Source organism: Pholcus phalangioides, unplaced genomic scaffold (genome assembly GCF_987345545.1).
Source record: "Pholcus phalangioides strain wild (caught in Gottingen) unplaced genomic scaffold, Ppha-v1.0 ptg000015l_1, whole genome shotgun sequence".
Taxonomy (NCBI): Eukaryota; Metazoa; Arthropoda; class Arachnida; order Araneae; family Pholcidae; genus Pholcus; species Pholcus phalangioides.
Window position 1 is genome coordinate 28067715 of NW_028301608.1, and position 16657 is coordinate 28084371.

Genomic DNA, 16657 nt, shown 5'->3' on the forward strand with positions numbered 1-16657 from the left:
TACTTAAAATTAGCATCCAGCTTCTAATGAATTGGTCGAATAGTACCTGTAGAAAGAGAAATTGGTTAAAAAGTAATTAAGATGAAACTATCATCTAATATTTTCTTGAGCAAATCACAAAGGCATCAAAGACCAAAAAAAGGAAGAGGTACAGTTTGTTTTGTAAGGGATCGATGAAATAAAATACCTTCGAGTCGATTTATTAAGATGGACTAAAAGGTATGTCCAACGGTGTAGCAGAAATAACCCTTTAAGACCCGGGCATTGAGTTTTGTATGGTACATCTCTTTCTCTGTTATAACTGTGTATTCGTACCAAATTTCATTAAAATCTATGCACTATTTTTGCAGAAATTCGACATAATGTGTTAATTCTCTTAATTTTGTACACGAGTGTATGAGTGTATATTGGTGCTAATATTGGTATGCTATGTGTATTATAATAGGGTGACATTACTCTCCGTTATCATACGAAGGTTTTTTAATAACTGGCTGTTGCGAATATGAATTTTTTGGAAAGAGTATTGTATCATTATATCGGGGTTCGACTATATTAATCACACATTTGGATTTTTTTCATGTTTGCCAAATTCACTAATTACATAGGGTATAATGTGTAATCACAGATGAAGGTGATAAATTTTAAGTATTTATCATTTACCTTCGACACTTGGTTATTATGAATATTCACAAGTAAAACGGATAAATCTATTAAATTCTCACCAAGACGATTGGTAAGTATGCATAATAATCGGTAATTATGTACACAATAACTGATTTATCACATTTACCGTAACATATATACGGTATTGTGTACCGAACTCAATTAAAATTTGAAAAATGTGAAGTGAATTTTTTTTTTATGAATTTTTTTTATGACAAACCTCAGCGCTCCACTCTTAACACCGCATCATAGCACGACGTCAGTAGCACGCGTAGAGCAGGTTGGTCAACTATGCAGTAGCTTGTTTTGTTGAATCCTGTCATTTCATAAGTTTTACAGCAGGACAGCGTTTCTCAATTTTTCTTAATCCAAGAATCAGTGAAATGGTTTTAACAATTAGTTTGTGGACAGACCATTAATTTACATCAACTTCAGTTGTGTAACCATATCTACCGTACCTGTATTTTTGGCCATTACAGGTACGGGATTTATTTCCTACACCGTCCCGTTTTTCCAACCAAGATTATTTGAATTTGTTATGTTTACCAAAATCATGAATGACGATTTTTTTTTTATGATTATGATTATGGTAGTTATCTCGTGATGAATATAAATATTCGTCGCGCATATTTGACAAGTTCAAAAATTTTTCCGTTAATTACAATCTGAATATTCACTGCAGTTTCAAGTAGGTTTTTTTCATTAAATCTGTAGTTTTCCAAGAATTTTAGCAACAATTGGTGATTTTGCCGACTTATACCGATATTTTTGGGGGTGACCGACAATATTCCATATTTTGCCGTGTTCATGATCTCAGTGTTCCATATTTTCCACAATCATAAATGGTCACGTAGTCACGATGATAGTTTTTTTCGTGAAATACATTTCTGTTTATTGCGATTTGAAACAGCTATTTATTTCCACTCCTATCAAAAATTAGCGACAATTAAGAAGTAAGTAAATGACATTTTTTGGCTACTATTAGTCCTAACGATATTTAGAATTAGAATTAGGGATATCCTATACAATATTTAGAATATCAATATCCCGCATTTGCCTCTATAACATATGATGACCATAATTATTCGATGCAATTGTTCGTTTAAAACCCATAAGTATAGTATTTACTTCAATTACAACAATTGGATTATTTTTTAACTCAGTTAAACTTAAGTCATCAAGTCTGCCTGCGGATCCCTATGCCATTGCTGTGGGCAGACCACCTCTGATCATCAGACTATAGGCTGAGAGACACTGACATAGAATATACTTATTTAATAGACCCCATATACTCTGTATTAGATTTATTGAAATATACTTTTTGAATAGTTTCAAGCCGATTATAGTTCTATCAATTCGAAAGATGGGAGAACTTCTGGTAAAAACGTTTTTGGAGTATTGGTGAACATTGCATTTTTCGTTGCTTCACAAGATTTTCTTCAATACTCAAGAAATACGAGCAAAACTTCTTTCCTAGAAACTGGTTGAGCGTAAAAGTTTCGAAGGAAGACGAGAAGGGATTATATTTGTACGAAGTTATTTGGAAATCAATCAGAAGCAGCAACAAACCCTATGAGTATCTCGTAAGATGGAATAAAAAGAAAAAAAAAAACAACTAAAATATAGGAAAAGTTCCCCTCGAGGAAAATGTACTCGTGTTCTAAGGTAACGAAGAAAAATAAGAAGCAAGGAAAAGAAGTTAAGACATTTCAAGAAAGAGGAAGAAGAAGCAATAAGTAGACATGTGGGAGGGTATAGAAAAGTTTGTCGAACGTATTTTTGCGTCGTTCGATCATTTCTCTGGGATGCCGCCGCCCTCTCTTAAAGGATAACCGATCAAAACCCTTTAAACATTTTCTTTTGGACGACGAGAGACGCGTTTAATGGAAAAGTTTCCATCGGAAAGTTGTTTGTGATCTCGAACACGACCAGAAAAGAAAAAGGTCCTCGTCACGAGTTAGGCAAAAAGATTATCTTGGTGCTGTTAGTGATAAGATATCTGGATCAAAGATATATCTCGAGTTAGAGAGAAAGAAAAAAATGTCTTTTACTCCACATCACCACCACATTTATTTCTTTGGCTGACCCAGTTTTTTGGTAAGACATCGTAAGATGAAAAACACAACAAAAAACTACAACTACTAGAACAAACTTACAAATGCGTTTCGAATGCAATTTATTTTCGTTTAAACCGAAGTCTTTGGGGATGAAAATACGAGTTTGCTTCAAATGGGATAAGACATGAAGAATCGAACATTGTCTTCTTTAGCCCCCGTGATCTGTTGGGTGCATCTTATGGAATGTTCTCACACGAAACTGCCATAAATTTTGGCGTAATGACCTCGAACAAACTGAAAAGATATCGCTTCCAAAAAAGCTACAAGAGAAAGAAAAGGAAATCGTTCGTCATTTTCGGAAGTGAGCTCTCTTAGATACTTCAGCTTCCCTCCATCCCACCAATATTATCAACAGAGTTTACGAGGTCGTGGCGAAAGAGATACTTGGATACTCGGACACATATATCCAGGTCTAAGTCATTAAACAGATATCGAACTTTCCATATCATAATTTGACTTTTATAGCTTCTTGCTTTTGTAATAGGTATGTGATGACTTACGAATAGTTGGTCATAAAAGTTTATATAACCGAAATAATAGGCTGATCGCAGATTAATCGATTGATAGGGTCGGTTAATCGATAGCATCAATCGTTAATCACCGTCAAACATTTTAGTTTAGTTAATCGACTCGATGAATCCGATTTAAAGTTTTATTAAGAGATTGTGAATTAACTTGAGATTTGTTTGAAAAAAACATATTATTATGCCTTACAAATTATGTTCCTATACACAACATTTTGGATAAATGATCATATTTAATATGTTTAAATCAATATTTCGATCAAACTTTTCAACAAGTTGATTCAATGAAAACTGATGATTTTATTTTCAAACTGACAAATTTCATGTTTGAATGGCGTTTTTAGAATTCTTGGAAGCATTCAGCTCTTTTTTCTCTCACAAGTGCCATTTGTGAGGAGTTTCTGGATAACAAACAACGATATGATCGAGAGTAGTTTCGAAATCAGTGACTATAATCTAAATAACCGATTTATCAAAGACAACCATAAAATCCAAGTGAAGAAATTGTAGGTTTTGCCAAAAATATATGTTCAGCGTACCAAATTGCTTCAAGCGAATTTTCCTTAATTTCTTAATCCATTCTTATATTTGTTTGCATCTCCAGAATAGGTGTGTGAATAGAAAAAAGAATAAAATATATTTGTGTATGTATAGCATCCAATGATATTATATGGCGACAAAAAATGTACGATTAACTATCTAAAAAAATTTGATTATATCCAGTAAACATTTTACTCGATTCCCTGCCCTACATAATAAGTTTTTATAGTCTACCAAAAGTGAAAGTGAAATTACCAGGTACGTATTTTACTGCATATTCATCGAATTAAATTTGCGATTAGAAAGACAATTCATCAAATGTTATTAGAAATTTCAATTGACAAATTAATATTTAAAAAATGCCATTTTTAAAAATTAGTTGTTAGATTAGTATAACAATTTGATATTAAATTTCGTTTCCTCCAGGCCCTGCTACCTTCTCGTCCGTGAAAAGCTTATAGTTCGTAAAGTTTTCAAGGCAATTAAAAATTTCTCTTCATATTTAGCTAATGACTAAAACACAGCTTAAGAATGAAAAGGTGGTACGCACCAGGATTTCAAGAGAATTTTCTCGATACTGTCGACGCTCGTTATAACGACCAGTATAATGCATCGAATGTTTCTTCTTATCCTATGTATACCAAGATTATGCCATTGTAATTGCATCTCGCACACCATAGCGTACTGAGGTTCATGAAATACAATAGTAAGTTACTCCCAAGTTGAGAGTTCAATTCATTCATGTAAATTATCATAATGCAAATACTCAAAGAAATTTTGTTTTTCATCTAGAATAAATATATATAATGGACATATTTCCACTATTTCCACATACCCTCACAATATCAATTAATACTTGTAAAGTCAACTGTTATGATAGTAAATTGAGTTCTAAACCTTCATCTCGGTTTAAAATTCAATTGTAGAATTCAAATTCGTTCTTTAGTTTTGCTTACGAGATAAATGTGGTACACATTGCAGCAATCACTGTTCGGTTCGACTTACATTTATTCAAACTGCACCCCTCTACAGCTTTCATGTGTTAAATCGTCTTTTTCTCGTGTGTTCATAAGCCGAGTATTTGTCTATAGGTCACAGAATTTTGACAGCATGAGTTCGCTACATTCCAGGAAAAATTGTTGTAATGAACTTCTCGTTGTAAGCGAATTATATATTTTTTTTCTTTGTCAAATAGAACTTCTTCTGTTTTACCTGCGTTATAAATGACGTTTAGAGAACAATTCGTTTTGGTTGCCAATGAACAAAATTTAAATAATGAAATTGATTTTCAGCTCACAAGAGTTTGTTTTATGAAACGCTTTAGCATAGAATATCCTATTCTTTGAACGATTTAGCCGACCGAGCGCGATTTATTCGACCGTTCGGAAACGAATTTAAACCTGTAAGTTCCGGGCAAATAAGCTGTGGCAGCGGACATAGTCTCTTAGTCACTAGAGAAGACAAAAATCGAAAGCTTAAAGATAGGAAGATGGGGTGGGAAAAAAGTGGCATCCCCATGTCCATCCTTTGTTAACAGTACCTAAGAAAGTAATTTTCACGAGAAGCATAAGTGATGATATGGGGTATAATCCATTCTCAAGTACACCTCTTGAAGAGAGAAATAGAAAAGCTGACGTTTTTTTTTGAGAGTTTTTTTGATGCTATAGTAAAAACTTTCTAGTTTAAAACTTGTTATAACCGAATATTTTGTACCTTAAATTGAAAACAACTCATAACAGTAAAATTTTCGTTTCAATCCGTACTCATAATATCAGATTTTACTGTACAGGGTGCCCCATAAATTTGTAAATAGTTTACAAATTCCTATTAATGGAAGGAATCGATATTTTGCGGTATATATTCAAATCCTGTTATAACGAAAAATTATACGCACAAAGGGAATTTTTTTTGGTACAGTACAAAAAAGGAGTTCAGATTTTTGTCGATTGCATGCTCCCTTTATCGCTGTGATTGGACCTGAACCTTTCTTCAATGTCTTCGGCGTCTGAAACGTTTATAAAGCTTCAGTCAGCGATTCGTGGCTGAGATAAAACAATTTTACTAATAGTAAGGGTTTTATCCAGCAATGTTAACACCGCAGTGAAAGCCTTCTTTAAGTGTCAGTAACAGCAATATTCAGGAATGAGTGTTTAATCGTGCACCCCGCATTTTATGACTCTGCTTTACACATTGCCAATAATTTTGTGTAGCGCGCTCTATCGACGAAAATTCACAATGATTTATCCAACTTTTTCGCAAACCGCATTCAAATACAGGATGGGCAAATAGTCTGTAGCAACTTTAAAAATTCATAAAAACCAGAAAAATAACCGAAATAAAAAACGGTTTTCGGGGTTAGCATCGCCAGGTCAAGGGAATTTTTTTGACAGGAAAATAAATAATTAAAAAACAGCTGATAGGTGGCGCTGCCGTACACAAGTTAAAGAAAAGATACGCAAATGACGAACAGAATGCCTCTAAACCGTTTATTACAGCAGTATGTGTTCCACATGATCACCACCACCACAGGGAATAACACATTGCAGGCGAGTCCCTAATCCAGCAATGGCAGAATGCCGCAGGTCCGGATGTATACATGACACCTCTTGGCGGATCGCGTCTTCCAGTTGCAACAGATTGGATGTACCGGATAGGTACTCCCGGTATTTCAAATATCCCCATAACCAGAAGTGTGCCGGTGTCAAATCTGGAGACCGAGGAGGCCATGGGAACTCGTAACGCCTGCTAATGATTTTTTCTTCCCCGAACGTCTGTATCAGGAATGTCTTGACCGGAGTTGCAGTGTGACTAGTTGCTCCATCTTGCATAAACGTGACGGTAGAAAGCGCATCTCTTTCACGCAAACATGGCACGACCTTCTTGCGCAGAAGCGTTACATAACGGTGCGCATTCACCGTAGCCGTTTTCCATCCATTTACTAGGCACTGGGTCACAAAGAAGAAGGGTCCTATGTTGAACAAACCTGTGAACCCACACCACATAATCACTTTTGGGGCCCAGATGCGACAGTTATGGGTATTAACGTCACCATGAAGCGAAAAATGAGCTTCATCTGTCCACAAAATGTAAAGACCCAGGTGGGATTCTGTTCGATTTTGGAGAAAGCCCACCTCGCAAATGCTCCCCTCTGGTAATTTCCCTACGGTATCCGTTGGTAAAAGTTCATGGCACGACTACAATCTGTATGGGTACAGATCAAGGATTCCATGAAGAATATTGCGTATCGAGGATGGTGGTAAGCCCAAGCGTCTGGCAGCTTCTCGAGCACAGCTGGTTCCTGCAGCTGATTCGGACGCTAACGCTTCCGTTTCGGCTGCAACACGCGGCGAACGTGCCTTCCTCAAACGTGATCGCCAGGCTCTTACATGATCCTCCAGCGTTCCAGTTTCCTCAACCCGCTGAACAAGCTTTATAAGGCCCCTGTCACTCTTAAAATCCTTTTTCCAGCCCTCACATTCTTCTGAACTCGAAATTTACGCAAGGTAATGGTCGCTGATTCCTGGTTCACGTAAAACAACGTCACCAACAAAGCTTTATCCTTCGCACTCAGCATGCTTGTTCATATACATGATTTACAACGGTGGACTGTTTGTGGATTAGGAGCGCAAGCTCTTATAACCGTCTCATTTCCATATTTCCACCGAAGTCGCACGTACCAGCGCCATCTATCGGCTGTTTTTGAGCCATTTTTCCTGCCTTAAAAAAATTCCCGTGAAATAGTGATGCTAACCCTGCAAACCGTTTTTTATTTCGGTTATTTTTATCGGTTTTTATTCATTTTTAAAATTTGTATGGACTTTTTTTCCCACCCTCTATATCAATTTCTTTAATTTTTATGAGTTTTCAAACTATTTACGAATTTATTGGACACTATATTCGAAAGCCCTATATTATTTCCTATTCATGTCTATGCTGAAATGAAATGAAAATTTTAAAACAGATTGGAATGTTAAGTTATCCAATTTTCTACCTACGTAAACTTATTTTCATCCCAATGACGATTTTTTCTAGTTGACTTTAATCTAATCGACCGACATTTTTTGTATATTTGCTTGTTCAATCGAATGTAGAAGTGAATTATCTTTTTTTTTTTTAATGTTCACATAAATAAATAAATGATAGAAAATTAGTTTAATTCATGGCAGATAAAGAAAAACAAATCCACGAAGGGAAAATAACTTTCATTTTTTCCCCTTCCTTTACGACAATTAAATTTGTTTTATTTTCCTCGAATCCGCCATTTTAGTTCCGTGCTGCGCATTTAAATTGATTTCCGACAAAAATAAACGAAAAGTGAAATGTTTTCTCGTGTAATAAAAATTAGGGAAAACTTTTACAGTAAAGCTAATTGCGTAAAGCTCTTAGTAAAGGATTAATCTGAAGGCCTTAACGTCGCGGCGGGAGTAGAAAACCAACAACAGAAACAGCAGCAGGAAAGCAACCAAATAAATGTTATAGCAAAAACCACTAACAATTAAATGCGTTCTTGGGTCATTTGCTCTCTAATGATATTTCTACGAACAAGAGCAAAACGCCGAAGCCGCTTTTTTTTCTATTTTTTTTTGCTAGAAAATAATCTTAAATCAACTGTATTAAATTTTCACGCTAACGTTTTGCCAGAAATCGAAAGTTAATTTGGGAAAAGATAAACGTTCTTACTTAAATTGCTGTTTTTACCACCTTTTTCTCTTTTCCCCTAGAGGCATTTTGTTTCAGGGAACAATTATTTTTCTTTATTAGGATTCTTTGTTTTGGAGGTATTATTGAAAGTTCATATATTTAACCCACGCAATACATAATGGCTGCAAGGGGGTTCGATTTTAGTATGGAGAAAGTTAAAACGGAAAAATTTTGGATGAAAAAAATTATTGTTGTAAAGATTTCATTTTATATGGTTATGCCAACTAAAGAATTATGAAAGATTAAAATATTTTGACTTTTAAACCATTTAATGTTCAGTAATAACATATTTAGTAATCTTGTAGTAATCTTGCTTTGTAATCCTTTCGAAGTAAACCAATTACAAATAGTTGACTAATTCAATATTAAATGTTCAAAATATTATAAAAAACTATGTTAAGATATACAAAAATATTAAAAAATTAATAAAATGGAAAAGTTCAATGATTTTAGATTGAATTTCTCAATGATTTTGAAATTGAAATTTATTTTTTTTAAAATTAAATTGTTATTCGGAGAAAGTTGTAATGTTGCCATAAAATTTCTATTTTAAAGTTGAGGAAAAAAACCAGTTTCATCAGTGCAATTCAGTTTTGATCAAATTATAAGCTTTTCATTAATCGTTAATTTAAAATTGTTAGTTTGAGTGTTTTTATTTAGCTCACTCTCGATAGTGTCGGAAATAATGCGTAATGTTTTTTTTTTGTGTGAATCCAACCAGCAGTCGTTATTTATTCCTAAATAACCACAGAAACTCTGTTTCCAGACATTTTAATAATGTAATTCTTTGAAATTAAACAATTTGCTGATTAGAATTTGATCTTTTTTTTCTGCATTACCATACTCATCTAGGATTTCATCAGCGTCTCCTTATTTTTTTTCGCTTATGTTTTGAAAGTTCTTGGCAATCATACTAATTCCACGTCTGCCTCATAAGCTATGGTAATTTCACTGACATTTAAGAATGAAACTGTCCGGATAGTGCTGCCGTATGTATATTGTTTAAAACAGGAGTAGGGGGGGGGGTTGACAAAGAATTTTAATAAAGAAAAATAATTGTTTTTTGAAACAAAAATGCCTCTAGGGGAAAAGAAAAAAAGGTGGTAAAAATCAAGGGGAAAAACCACATAATCACAAAATGAACATAATTGGAAAACTATCGAGTCATTTCGATTATGTGATAAGAACGTTTTATTTATGTGCAAAAATAGTCATTTACGTTTTAACATTCTATGGTACACCCTCATAAAAACGTATTGAATTTTTTGCTTTGTTTTTACAGACACGGATGTAGATTGGTACTTTTAGCATATTTTTATTGTAACAATACATAAACACAGCAATTTAATTGATAAGAGTATATTTTTAATTAAATAAAATGGGTAAATTAAAAGTAAAATACCTTGATTGTATTTGTTAGCTATATACAGGTAAAATCTTGCTTAGGAAAGCTGAATAGCTTTATCGTGCGTTTTAATTCAAATTCTTTTAACTTGGTGGTATTTCATAACTCCCTAAAAATGTAAAAGTTCGTGACCCCTCAAAACATTACACCGACAGGGAAGCGACTCTTTTAAGACAAAAAATATGGAACTTGTGTATCGGGAATTTGTACTGAAACGACAATAAAAGATGTTGAATAAGTAATAGATGTAATGTGGTGTTTTACCACGTATTCACCATGTGCATACAACTTACACGAGACCACAGAGGGTTAAGTATAGGGTTCATCAAATTTAAATTAATTACTGTATAATTCATCATTTTGTTCCAAAAGATTGGCTCTTTTGTATGTTAGTATTTAAACATTCACGTTTTTCCCGACACTAAAACTTATTTTGAGAAAAGCTGAAAGTTCTTACTTAATCCTTTCAGACTCTGCGCACAAAAAACGTGCGGGTTGGTTTTTTTCTCGATTTACATATATTTTTAACCTCAGGGAAATCAGCCCTGATTCTGAAGATGATAATTATGTTTGTTATAGTTAAGTCAAGGCTAAACTCCATGAGTTTAAAAACAATAACTTTAGTGAGAAAAAACAACCCCTTCGTTTGTGTGTGTTAGTAATGGGTCTCAAAGGGTTCAATTATAGTACTTAGTAGCTTTGCTTCTCCTTATATATAAAATATTTTTGTTGTAGTGAAAACTACTCCAAAAAAAGGGCATTTTTCTTTTTTTAATACAAAAATACAATACTTATTTTATCATTATCAGAGAATGCTCGATCTTATGATTAATCTAGTACAGAATTGTTTCGAATTATTATGAACAATAAATTACGAAATACACACTGAATGTTTTTTTTTTCTTCTGTAAAAGATTATACTTTGTTCACTTCATTAATTTTATGAAAAAAACTTACCAATGAAATCACACAATGAAGTTGAGAAGAAAGTGTCAATAGAGTTGTGTAGTAATGATTGGTTACCAAGTCGAAGCTGTGCCAAAAATGTCTCCTGGGGAAAACAGTAACTCTTTTAATTAGGGAATTAAGTTTAGTTTTGATTAATTAAAATTCATTTCTTTGAAGGAAAATAAAAACATGATGTAGTTGGACAGAAATTTTGTTCGGTGTATATGATGTCCTGTAAGTTTTAGTGTGGCATTTTATCTCCACAACCGTTTGTTGTAAAAGTATGATTCTAATTAAAGTTCTGAAATGCCAGTTTTGGTAGTGAAAATAATGTGTGTCATAGGATAAAAAAAAAAAATCTCAATTGTTATACGGTCCTCTGTCTTCCATGTACCAATAACAAAGCCTCGTCTCTTTCCTGAAACCAATAAAAAATTACATGTTTCTAGGTGCAATATTCACTGAGATATTTGAATTTAAAAACAGCAGAAAAGGAAAAACAGCGTATACTTACGGATAACGCTCCATTTTCTCATTTATCCTGTTATTTCATAACTGTTCTCAGACTATTCAATTCAAATAGCTCAACGAATATTTCACTTAGAAACATGGAATGCTTTTTCTTGGCACCAAGAGAGACCCGGTTACTTTCTAATTGAAATAAGAAGTCAAAGGGACAGTATAAAAATGTATTTTTTTTATTTTAAGACACCTCTCTCTCGAAACAGGTATAGAGTGATTTTTGAACACATTTTAAGCATTTTTCAAATTGGAACTCAGCGCCGAATGGTTGATGAGATAAAGGCCGCATTAGAACTTACAGGACACCCTGTGGAATGGAGTTCATGTTGAACATTTTGATATCGCATGTTCCTGTTCCATAGTAGCAGAGAGTTGTTGGAATATGCATACAAAAATATATTTCTCATTTCAAGTCCCCGAGTCTCAAAGTATTTTGTGTTCAATCAAGAGGACCTGGCCTTTAAGGCCAGATTTGTCTTCGTTCACCAGAAACAAAGTGAATGAGATTGGTAGTTCTGGTAACAGTCCAGATAATTCACACGATTGTATCAATTTTCTCTTCAAATTTTCGTGAGTGCAAAATCATTCGATTAGTTATTAATGATATTAAAAGCCAGATGAGGTTTTGCTTTCATTTCCAATTCAACGTAAACGTAATGGGATTGGGCAACTGTGAACAATTGCTTAATGTTAAAAAAAATAATTGAGGATGGTGCAAATGAGGACAACCAAAGTTTTGAATTTCTTTTTTTTTTTGCTAAAAAAATGAAAGAAATGCTCAGACTACCAGATACACATGCCAAGCATAAAGACTACAAGATGGTTAATCGATAATAACAATTTATATAACATTTATAAAAAAGCTGTGTTGGAAGTGAAAATCTAAAGTTTAAAATTCTGAAAGAATTTCGGTTTAAATCTTCTGTTATAAGTATGAATTCATCGTCTACGATATTGAAAAGCATTACGATGTGAAAAACATCCAATCTGGAAATAGAAACAAGCTGAAACGAAGCCTACCTTTATCCATTGCTATTAATTAATTATACAAGGTATTGACTTATTTAAAGTGGTGACAAACTCAGAGGGGTAATATTAGGCATCAAGAGGGAACAAAAATTGCAGTAGAAAATAGTATCGCAAATCACGTTCAGCACGCGATGAAAATCGCAAAAATATTTGTGAAGGGCGTGACGTCGAGTGGCACAAAAGAGCCAATAATAAGTAGAAAAAACATTTATTTGACAACGTTTTTAATTACAAAATAAAATACAATAATAAGTAGAAAATATCCTTTAATGATTTCTCTTTGTCTACTTTCTGACATTAAACTGTGCCGCACTGGCTGCGTTGTAATCATGCTGTCAAATGAATGTTTTTTCTACTTATTATTGGCGTTTTTGTCCCACTTGACGTCACACCCTTCACATGTATTTATGAGATTTTCACCGACTTAACGTGGTTTGCTATACCATGTTTTATGAGCATTTTTGTTCCCCTTGATGCCCCTGAGTTTTTCTCCACTTCAAGGCAACACCCTGTATAATGTGTATATGTGATAAGACGTTCAGTGGAAGCCTTTCAGATTTCTAAGTATTGTAACCAACAATAGGTTCAATTAGACCAGTTATAGTTACCTAAAATTATACTTCATCGTAATTCTTCATAAAAATGATCACACCCGTTGACAATAAACATTAGTTTTTCTACTTAGATTATGGAAGTGGAATGGAAAATTCTGAAAACGGAAACACGAGGTAATAAATGAAAAATAATTTCTTCAAGAATATTTTCACATAATATCTTGCCATTGTTGCAAAATTAGTAGAGGTATTTCACAAATAATACCACAAAATACAAAATATTAGATACATTTTTGTGCATTTTTCTTGCATTTTCTTATCAGTTTTAGTGACTTGTTGCATGCTGATCATTCAAAGCATGCGGAAGCATTTAAAATGACATGAAATAAATAAAAAAACAGATAAGGAAAAATACCAAAATTATTAAAATTTTAGCATCGACTTTGTTTGGACAACTTTTCGTTAAATCAACTTAACAAGTTATTGTTTCTGAATTTCATGGGAATTATAAACATATCTGAATGTCTGTCCTAACTTTGAAAAAAAGTCGATGTAAATGTCAAAATGAAATCAGATCCAGAAATCTTCAGCACTAGTATTTTTGTTCTCAAAATTTTCAAATATATCCCATGAAATAAATATTCCTTTCTCTTTACTGATGTATATCGTCTTGTTTAGCGATAAGAAATAAACGATCAATGATTCGATTTCCGTTCCTGCGAATCGCGAAACCCGATAAGACGTTTCTTTAATGAATACAAATGTTGAGCGGTGTTCGATGTTCGTCGTTAAATATCCAGATGATAAACTGAACATTTGAAAAACATAACGGAAAGTACAGTACAAGAAAAGTTCAAAGAAATTTCTATTGAAGGAAAAGAAAGTTTGAGTTTATGTTTTTATTGATCGCAACGCTTCTTATTTCTTTCATGGTCATTGTTTTTTGTTTTCACCGAAAGGTGATCGAATCGAATCGATAGGATTAAGTTTAGAGATTCTGTCAAATTTTGTTGAGGAATTTTTATTTTAATATATTTTTGTCAATGTTAATAATAAGTAAGACTGTTTTTAACGATTGGTATATGAAACTTGCTTAATCATTCTTCATGTCTGTGTATGCAAGACTGTTGAATATTTTGTGAAGAAAATTGAAAATTTCCAGCTTGACTTGACACGTTCGGTATGAATGACTGTTCAATGTTCTGAAAACTGTATGGCAGATTACATGCGTCGGTGTGGGTGCACGTACGACGAAATGACTAAATATGTTTCGTTGTTCTTGTTTGTGAGAACAATATGTACATTTTAGAACAATATAAAACCACGCTTCAGCTTTGGCAGTGAGAAATTAATTGAAGTCGAAAGTTTTGTGTATATCGGTATGTTCTCTTATTGGCTTGACGTCATCGTTCACATAATATATTTCACATTTTTAATTTATGAATTTTACTTGATTTCAAAGTGCCTCATGACTCAGGATATCTCAAATTGTTTGCGCAGCTGATATGTTCACGACCGTTGACTACAAAAACATTTTTTCAATCACAAAAACTTTTCAAATAACGTGCTGTTATTAAAAATTTCAGAATTTGTTTGAGAGGTCGAATACATAAAAAGAGAAATAATTTTTTATGCGGACCCCAAGTGCTAAAATTTACAATTGGAAATTCATACGCGGCTCTGGGAAGCCATTTACAAAATTGCATATGTTTGAATGCCATATCATATATAATATATATATATATAATTATAATTTCAGTCGGGAATATACCATACCATATTGGACCTTTTGAGGTAGTTGGAGGAAAAGAAAATACTGTGCTGTGACATAACATAACCTAATGAAATACTGGAACGTTACATAAAGAGAATTATCAGTTTTAGTTTGACCATCTTCTTGTGTGTTTTGACGACAAAACATTGATAGGTATAGCAGAAAAGGAAATTTCTCCTTTGGGTTTCTTTCATGTTGAAATATGTATGGGCAAAAACGTGGTCCCGACGTAATTGTCCGTCATAAAAACACTTTGCAGCGAGATGGTAATAGACGCCGATGTTATATGTAAAGCAAACATCGCTTTTACTGCGAAAGATGTGGTGGACGTGACAACGGATAAACTCGAGTAAACTGGGCCTGGAGCTCCGTGTGCACAAAATAAGTCAGCCGGAAAAAGAAGCTAGTTTGTGAGGAGGAAAGCAATCTGTTTAATGGAAAAGAAGAAAATCTCAAACTCAAACTATGGTCAAACTATGGTTCTGGGATTCGTTCACTGCTGTGGTTGATGATAAATGAAGTTGAAGTAGAACGTATTATTAACAACAAAATTGAAGGGGTATTGATAGGTATTCAAGGTTACGTACCATTTAAGACGGATGATACTCATGTAAAATGTGAAAGCATTTAGATGAGGATCGTTCACGCTGAGAAAAAATATTGTAAAAGCACAAATTATAAAGAATGATTCACACAATTGCGATTTCATTAAAAAAAAAATGCTACTTAACCCTTTTAGCGGTAATGGCGAGATATCTCGCCTCTTTAGAGACCTTGCATTTTAGTATTAACAAGCGCAGATATTTTGTAAAGTTGATTTCTTTATAGAACACATTTTCTCAAAACCTCTTAGTTTGCACCTGCTGAAAATCGAAAAGAAGATTACTTGATTAAAAAAAAACTACATTTTTTGGGGCGCGGTAGCCAAGGTCGATAAGATACTCGCTTGAAGTACCAAAGGATGTTTAGAGGTGGCGAGAGTTCGATACCCTGTTCGTCCTTGTCAGAGACTTTCCTGTGACAGGGGTACTACTGAAACGGCGAAATGACCACAGAAAAAGATTGCTACCGCAGGGAGTTCCAGGCCGAGGGATTAGCGCACCAACCTCTCGGTGAGTATATAAGGAAAGGCTGCCTTTTTCGTAATCGGCAATAAATTGTAGGTCCCGGTCTAATTAGGCAGTCGTGTGCAGAAAATGACCGTCCGTTGTGCTGCAAAAATGATCAAACGAAAAAGCATTTCATAAGGTTTTGTAATTTTTGCTGCGTCGCTTATAGTGTTGAATTAGACAATCCTAACCATGCTGCAAAGAACAAGTAATATTTCTTCTCCCCGATGCGTATATACTTTATGAGATAGACAAAAAAAATTGTTAGAGATAACTTTCCTTGCCTCTGTTGATGGCGTGCTAGGTGATGTAAGCAGTCTTCAGATATGATAGTTTCTGTCAAGATCCATCGGTGGCCAACATCGGTAATGGTGTAAAAGAAACACAGTAGAACCGCTCTCTAATACGGACTCCTCGGGATTCCGGATTATGGACTATGTCTTACCCTCCTAGTTTTGATATTCAAATCGGGACATGCCTCTTTGATCACTCTCATTTATATTTTCCTTAAAAATGAATAAAGCAATATTTATGCATATAGTTACAGATAATTAAAAATTGTAAATCATAATTTCTAATTTCCATACCGTTATTAGCTATCTATGTATAAGAAATCCCTTTACTTAGTCTTTAAATATTTTCTGTAGGCATTGCTCGAATCCGAAAAACATCCGGAAAATACTGTATATATTATCTGAAGATTGTAAAACGATTCCATGTTTCGCAAAACATTCGTGTACTGGTGTTCTTTGTGTTCTAGCTTTTTCAAAA